Genomic DNA, 9,008 nt, shown 5'->3' with positions numbered 1-9,008 from the left:
GAAGACAGTATTGTAAGAGGAAACACTTATCTTGATAAGGCCACAGAGGGATATTTAGCATATTGTACAGACATTGTCAGGAAATAGTGCAATAATAAAGCAATTGGTACAGCTTCTAACCTCTCTACAATACCATGAAATGCAGAACTATACTCTGGCTGTTTGATCTGGTGGCACATTACAAATCTCTGTGCTCAGGCAGGTTTTCGGCTGATATTTGCTAAGCCTGAATTTCTTTTGGAACGTTCTGTAGGAATGAAGATGGGAAGAATTCAGCTTTCTTCCTGGCTTGTGCTTTGGGAGACACTGCACTGCAAAGGGATTTAAATAAGCAAACCACCTTTCATGGAGCAGTGGAAGTAACTCTACCAATCTGAAGTAGTCTTATCTCAGTTCCCACAAAATATTCTAAGATGCAAGTAGAATCAAAAAACAAACAAAACCCTAATAAAAGGCAATAATACAATGTAAAGTGATAATGTCCCTGAAGCTAAAAGACAAGAAGGGTGTTGTTCCTTGTTCCTCAGCTCTGAGCTGTTAGTAACTGGCTCTTTTTGGATAATCCAGATGGCACTCTCATGAAGGAGAGGATGAGCCAGAGAGCTGTTGTAGGTCCAGTAATCCATAGATTATGGCAGGAAGGAGGCTTGAAGTAGCAAAATCAGGAAAGGGAGATTGCTTACCCTATGGAAGATATGCTGGTTAATGAAATCCATGAATAAGATAGGATTGACATGTCAGGCTACAAGGGAGTGTGTTCCTAATTCAGGAAAGGTAGTTTCAATACATTGGTGTTTTCTCATAGCATCAGAGGTGAGTTGCTCGACACTGAAATATCACAGAATCACAGAAACATACAGATTAGAAAAGACCCTCGGGATCACTAAGTCCAATTTATAACCCTACTCTACAAGATTCACCTTAAGCCATATCCCTAAGCACTCCATCTAAACGAACCTTAAACATATCCAGGGTTGGTGACTCAACCACTTCCCTGGGCAGCTCATTCCAGCGCCTAAGCTTGCACCACTCATGATGGGCAGTGATACTCAAAAAAAACAACTTCCTCCCCAAATACCAGAGTCCAGTCATCACTTACTAAAAGGTTGTGCATTTCATTTTTTTTTCCAAAATGCCTGTGCCTCTGACCAAACCAAAGTGTGTAATTGATTTTCAGTTGTCTGTTGAGGCTAAAGTGGTAATTCACACATTCATAACGTTTGCATGTTCAGTGTCATAGGCTACATTCCTTTCTAAAGTCTCACAGGAGATGCCATATTGTATTTTTAACATGCTTCACAAAAATTCTTTCTTACAAACACCACAAGCTCACTGTCATCCACACTTTAAAGCACAGTTCTTCTTGAGGGTCTGTGGATCAAATGCGGTATTTGGGGAAAACGCCCATATAGAAGTATGGGCAAAGCTGAACCAGCATAAAAGATGCTCATCTCCACCAAGTTACACATGGGCCTCATTACTGATTGCAGCTTTGATAAGGAAAGTGAAGTCAGAAATGTGTTTTGAGTATTTCAGTAACTGGCCTTCAGGAAAATGGAGACAATTGCCAAGCCACCATTTGAACAGTTTTCCATGTTCCAGTGAATGAGATGAAGCTAAAAAGTAATTGATAGGATTTTTTTTTTGTTGGTTCTATTACAAAGAAATACCACAATGAGGGTAAAATAGTTAGAAATACTACTCAGGACTCTTAAGAGTCTGACAAGGAAACTGGGAATGTTAAATGCCTGCAGATTTGTGGTGTTGCCCTGGCATTGCCAGGACTCACACCCAGATTTTATCTCATGCAGGCAGGATTGCACGTATTCCTGAAAGCAGTTTAGGTGTAAGTACACAGAGATGTGGAGTGCCACAAATTATAAGAGGCATAGGTTTTTCTAACAGACTGCTGTGTATGCTTTTATTTCTGTGACTTTAAAAATTGCATTAGATTAAATAACATTTTTAGGAGTGTAGCCACTTTGTACAATATTTATTCACAATCTGTAGTCCCTTTTGCTCCAAAAGACTCATGGTATGGCCAGGCACATCATGCTTGTGGATGGTTTATTTATATTCAGCATACATCTCACAACATGCATCTGGTAGTATTTGCTTTAACAGAATTTTCTGTTCAGTCTTGGTGAAATACAAGTTTTCAAAACTTACAGAACTTGGAAATCATAAGATTTTCTTTAAATGCCTTCTCACCTACAAACATGCTTAGCAAATCCTTAGAATACATGTAATTCTGTGGCAATAGTCTCCTCTTGGATTATTTCTGTAGTGTTTTAGCAACATGGCCACTAAAAATATCAAAAGATCTTAAAACATAAGGAGGACTTGCTGGAGAGCAGCCCTGTGGAGAGGGACCTTGGAGTCCAGGTGGATAACAAGTTAATTATGGGACAGCAATGTGCCCTTGTGGCCAAGAAGGTAAATGGGATCTTGGGGTGTATTAGGAAGAGTGTGTCCAGCAGATCAACGGAGGTTCTCCTCCCCATCTACTCTGCCCTGGTGAGACCTCATCTTGAATACTGTGTTCAGTTTTGGGCTCTCCAGTTTAAGAGAGACAGGGATCTGCTGGAGAGGGTCCAGAGGCGGGCTATGAAGATGATTAGAGGACTGGAGGGCATGGCTTATGAGGAGAGACTGAGGGACCTGGGGCTTTTTAGTCTGGAGAAGAGAAGACTTAGAGGAGAAATAAATGTTTATAAACACCTGAGGGCTCGGCAGGAGGTGGGGGACAGGCTCTGCTCACTTGCTCCCTGTGATAGGGCAAGGAGTAATGGGTCTAAGTTGCAGCATAGGAAGTCCACCTCAACACAAGGGGGAACTTCTTTACTGTAAGGATTCACAGAGCACTAGAACAGGCTCCCCAGAGAGGTTGTAGTCTCCTCTGAAGACTTTCAAGGCCTGTCTGGATGTGTTCCTTTGTGATCTGTGCTAGATTGTGTGGTCCTACTCTGGCAGGGGGATTGGACTCAGTGAACTCCTTGGGTCCCTTCCAACCCCTAATACCCTGTGATCCTGTGACTTGATAAAAGGTAGAAACAAAACATGGAAATTATGAGATAATGCACACAATCCTAAAATTCTCATTTAAACCAGAGGGTTTTTTCAATGTCTGGTATCTTGTAGAGCCAAATTGCTGTCTCTTCAGCTTAACTTCTCTACTGTTTCAGCATAAACTATTTATTGAAAGCAAACTAATAAACACTTAATCATGTGCTGTTTAAATACAGCTTAAGTGCACTATCTCCTTCCAGCAGAAAGCAATTCTGAAGGGACACCCCTTTCTAATCTCGGCTGTATCAAATGAGATAGCTTAAGCACTCTGAGCAGTGGAAAATTTCCCACGAGGAAGACACTTCTGGCCATGTATTCCTAATGCCTAAACCAAAAAATGTATTAGTCTCATTAGTTTGTCATGTTGTAATGTTCCTAAAATCTAAGAAGCTGCCAAAGGTAACATTACAGGGATTGCACAAGAATTGCCTGCAGGCATGTTCATTACTACTAGTAGAGCACAAAGGCACCAAGAAAACTAAGAAAATAAGTTAAGTTTAATGTATGTTCTGTATGTATGCGACAGACACTGGGACCTTTATTAGGTAACATTTTTACCTCTTTCTCTACATTAATTTCTTCTGAGTTTCCTTTTTACTCATTGTTCTTGAAAAGCCATAAACCCCTCCAACTTTACATTGATAAGGATGCTTGTAGCTTGGAGGAGCTCCAGATACAATTACATTGGGATATTGGATGATCTGACTCTCTAAAAAGAGTCAAGCTGAACGCATTTGTGCAACTAACCTTCTTAACATTTAGCAGGTGTTACTTGCTTTTACACCTGCATCTTTCAGAACTATTCCATTATTTAAATATGGATTTAAATTATCTGTGTGCTGAACACAATACCAAATTTGCTCTTGCAAAGTCAACTTTGCACACAAAGAGATTATGTTGCTTTGGTAAAATAGAATCATTATCAAAGCTATCTACATATGGTTTTTTTTCCTAGGAATGTTTGGGCTTTGAAACCTTGATTCTGATTTCATTGTCTGTATCTCTGAGACATATTTCCTTCCATCCACTCTGTGCTCTGAGCCTTGCTCGTCAGTTTGGCCCAAGTGGAAATGAAACTGCCTCACTCTATACACTCAGATGAGAGGTCCAACAGTCAGCACTTGCAAATGCATGAAATGTGGGGAAAAGGCCAATCAATTAAATCCTCCTGGCAGCCAAGTTACAGGTTTCACAGATTTTATAACATGCAAGAAGTCTTCTCCATATGAATATGTTTTTTTTAATATGACATTGGTTTTAAATATCTGGAGAAAAGCAAACAAACAACAAACAAAACAAAACCCCAAGTCTGTGCAGTGAAGCCAAAGTCATGAAAGGTTTTAATTCTAGGTACGTATGTGAGCACACTGCTTATAGTAAATCTTCGTGTCTCCTTAATACAGTTCCAAAGCCAGGTGAAATGTATGTGGTTATACCTCCTAATCCAGAGAGAAATCAAAAGGGAAAATGATGCAGAAACACAGCAGTTTGCCAGAAACAGTAACTGAGTTTTAACAACTGCAGAACAAACTATCCTACCTCCTGGAATTCACTTTCCACTAACATTTCTATTATGTATGACAACACTTTAGAAGTCTCTTCACAGAAGTAGCAGGTATAGGTACTTGTTTTATTAATTTAGATTATGAGATGCCAGAGGTGCACACAAGAATACCTTCCAGGAAGTCCTAATTTTAAACAACACAACTTGAATCTGCTGTGATCTACAGTTAAAGAGTGTTGTAAATTAGTGTAACAAAATTAGCTAGCATAAACTAATCTATATAAATACTGCTGACAGGCAATTAGTCTTTTTTTCTATAGAAACTGGAGAAAGATAGAATGAAAAAAGAAAATGCCTTGCATCTCCTTCTTCAGATTCCCTTTCTAATAACTGGATTGTTTGTCCTTATGCTCAAAATTCACATGGAATGAACGTCCAACACTGATGATCTCTTTGCATATGGAAGGTTTCCAGGTGAATCTGGGAAGCCCCAGAGATGCATCTATTTTCACTTTCCAGGTTTTAATACCAACAGGAGACTGACAGTGTCTTATTTGCAACAGAGGATAACTTGTGTCAGTGGGCAGGCCCTAGACTAACAAACAAGTAAATAATTGAAGTTTTGCACTTCTAATTCTGTACCAGTGCTGAACTCATGGCACTTTCCCATGGAACCAATTGTATACTTAATAGACACTTGATATGTTAATAATCCATGTAATTGTGAAGGAAACAAATATTCAATGCATTATAAACAAATCTGGATCTCTATTAAAGATAACTTTTACCAGTGTTGCCTTGATAACTGAGTTCAAACTTGCTGTTTTTCCCTGATACTGTCCTCTTTGGAAAGCAGAATTACAGTATCACAGTATCATCAGGGTTGGAAGAGACCTCACAGATCATCAAGTCCAACCCTTTACCACAGAGCTCAAGGCTAGACCATGGCACCAAGTGCCACGTCCAACCTTGCCTTGAACTGCCCCAGGGACGGCGACTCCACCACCTCCCCGGGCAGCCCATTCCAGTGTCCAATGACTCTCTCAGGGAAGAACTTTCTCCTCACCTCAAGCCTAAATCTCCCCTGGCGCAGCCTGAGGCTGTGTCCTCTCGTTCTGGCGCTGGCCACCTGAGAGAAGAGAACAACTTCCTCCTGGCCACAACCACCCCTCAGGTAGTTGTAGACAGCAATAAGGTCACCCCTGAGCCTCCTCTTCTCCAGGCTAAACAATCCCAGCTCCCTCAGCCTCTCCTCATAGGGCTTGTGCTCAAGGCCTCTCACCAGCCTTGTCGCCCTTCTCTGGACACGCTCAAGCATCTCAACGTCCCTTCTAAACTGGGGGGCCCAGAACTGAACACAGTACTCAAGGTGTGGTCTAACCAGTGCAGAGTACAGGGGCAGAATGACCTCCCTGCTCCTGCTGACCACACCATTCCTGATGCAGGCCAGGATGCCACTGGCTCTCTTGGCCACCTGGGCACACTGCTGACTCAATGGCAGGTGCTGATGAAAGCTGTTAAGAGTTGATTTTCTTCTGAATTTCTAATGTATGCCTAGGCTTTTATGTGCCTGCTTAAGCCATAAAGATAGTAATATTTTCTAACCAGCCTTTATTGATTTCATAAGATTCCTGAATGGCATGAAAAAGTGTGCTAAGAGGAAGGATTGTAATAAGGAAAACAGGTTACTTCTTGATTCGGTACATATATCGAGACAGAGCTAAGGTAAATGCCAACTTAAAATATGCATCATTCTAACTGCTCAAATGTTGTCTAAAGGCTTTTGCACTAAATCTTCACAATCCAAAGAATAATTATATTATAAAAATGCAGGCTATAGAGAAAGCAATAGCTGGCTAGCCTTTTTGAACATCCATGTCAATGATTTAAGACATCTATCCATGGATTTTAGAACATTAATTTTGCTAATCACTAAACAATAGCCAATCTCAGTAGCTTTTAGTGGTGGAAAACAAATAATGATGTCATTGTGCATCAAGATGAATGGTCAATAGACTATTAAGCAGTACACTAATATGACTAACAATTCTCTCATTAATGAAAAAGAAGGTCCAAAGCCTATCAAGTCCTACCACCTTTAGATGTTCTGGGAATGATCTCAAGCCATTTTGTACTGCTGGGAATCTTCAAGGCCCTATCAAGGGACTGATAATTAAGTGTATGACTGAAGTCCATCTTCCAGAGTTTTCTCCAGAAGCAGGTCCTGTTTTGTAGTCCACACAATCACCTATTTCTTTGCCATCAAGACAACATGCCCCAACTGTTTTAAAGCTAAGTTCTACTAACCTAGGTGGGATTTTGTGGCTTAGATTCTATCCCGTAAGTGCTTAAAAACAGGACTATATTTAGGATCTTATGTTTGACAGGTATTGCAGCCTAGTTGTTGTATTATCTATATTTGTAACCCTTTGAGTAATTATTTCTACACAAAATAAAGTTTATCATAGGCTATGTGAGCATTGCCTCGTCATCATGTGTTGCAGAAATGGAACTTGTTGACATTTGCCTGCTTTTCTTGCAGGCTACTCTCAGTAATAGGAAACTACTTATATCTGCCTTTGCAGATGTCCACAGCTGACGTCAAGAATTTGTGCACGCAACAGGACAGCTTTTAGGTGTGTCTCAGGTGGATTGCAGTTCTCTGTAATCTCTTATGGTTGTTCAGAAACTACATTTTATCTGAAAGAAAAATATTCAAAGGAAAATTACCAGCACAAACTTCTGTTGAAAGAGAGATAACTTCACCTGCTTAGTCCCTGACCAATTTCCTAGTCAGATTACTAATAGCAGTTGTGAAATTTCATCATTAAATTTCTGCTCAAAGTAAAGGGTGCACATTTTATGGTCTTTGGGCAACCCTGTTGCTTATGCTGTGTGAGAAATGAATCATAGAATCATAGAATCAACCAGGCTGGAAGAGACCTACAAGAGCATCCAGTCCAACCTATCACCCAGCCCTATCCAGCCAACTAGACCATGGCACTAAGTGTCTCATTCAGTCTTTTCTGGAACACCTCCAGGGACGGTGTCTCCACCACCTCCCTGGGCAGCCCATTCCAATAGCAAATCACTCTCTCTGTGAAGAATTTCCTCCTAACATCCAGCCTATACTTCCCCTGGCACAACTTGAGACAGCAAAACTAATAGGTGAGGTGGAAATCTTAGGTGTGCTGGACTTGGCCAGTCATTCACTTGTAGTTTAGTTCACAGCAGAAGTCTGAAGACCTCAGTAATCAGGCTTGTGTCAAGCCTTCAGCACACTCTTGGAGTGTGAAGAACTGAGAGCTCTGCTGCTAAATACCGGCAATAAATTGCTGCCATGTTTAGCACCAAAACAGATTCAGGCTGGTATCAGTGACTATGTTCTGAGGCTTTGGAAACCAAACCTGGAGCCAGACACTAAAAAGTTTCAATCCACTGCTCTGGGGAGCTGAGCCATACAGCAAGCAGCCCAGGTGAACCCAAAAGGCAATCTTCACCTTGGGCACTCAGGACTTGCAGCCTCTCTCCTGCTGAAGGAGAAGATTTGGGGTTTGAGTTCAAGTTACAAGGTTATTAGCAACATGTAAGCCTCTCAGCTTCCTGCTTGTCCTCTAGGACTCTTAGAGTCCTGGAGAGACAGATATGCCTGGTACATTTGGGCAAAGGTGTTCTTGACTCAATAGGTTTTCTCTTTGAGTACCAGGACTCTTTGGAATGCTTTTGTAGGGTGTTCAGTCCCTACCAGCCAATTTGAGAAATTCTTTAAAGAACTGTTTTGAAACAGAATGCTTGTCCTGCAGAACAGAAATCCTGACTTTGGACCAGATGTGATGGTAATTATTACAAATCCTTTGGAATGATGTAGGATAAGTTCCTTTACTCCTATGAGAGCCAAATGAACTGCAGCTGTGCACACTGACAACAAGATGAAAAACCCTTTGGTACTTTGTCTGCTATCAGTCACCGTGTTGCTCACTGGGAGTTAGTTATATAGATAGTATCATGGACCTTCTGTTAGTGATCAAGAACTACAGCCTAGACAGTGCAAACTCAAGTGATTAGTTAGATAAGAGTAATCCAGAGAGATCCAAAATTCTCTTTATGTTTTGAGTGAAACAGGTGGTACATTCCAGCATGATATGGGGACAACATACTAGAATGAAATTCAGTGATGAAGAATAAAAAAAGAGTGGACTATATAATTTTGAATTTTCTAATGAAGAAAGTACTTTGGCAATAACAGTCAAAGGAATTACAAACCTTGTCTTCTTAGAGACAATGGCAATATAATGTTGAAATTTTGCTTTAGTAGTTTTGCCTGATCAGATAATCAAAGCCAATTTTATGAGTATGAAAAACATTTTTCTACACAAGGTGAGCATGGCAGAGATTCAGTAAAATGATCTCTTGGAAGAGGAGCCAAGATTTCAGA

Source organism: Pogoniulus pusillus, chromosome 14 (assembly GCF_015220805.1).
Source record: "Pogoniulus pusillus isolate bPogPus1 chromosome 14, bPogPus1.pri, whole genome shotgun sequence".
NCBI lineage: Eukaryota > Metazoa > Chordata > Aves > Piciformes > Lybiidae > Pogoniulus > Pogoniulus pusillus.
Note: the sequence above shows the minus strand (reverse complement) of the source record.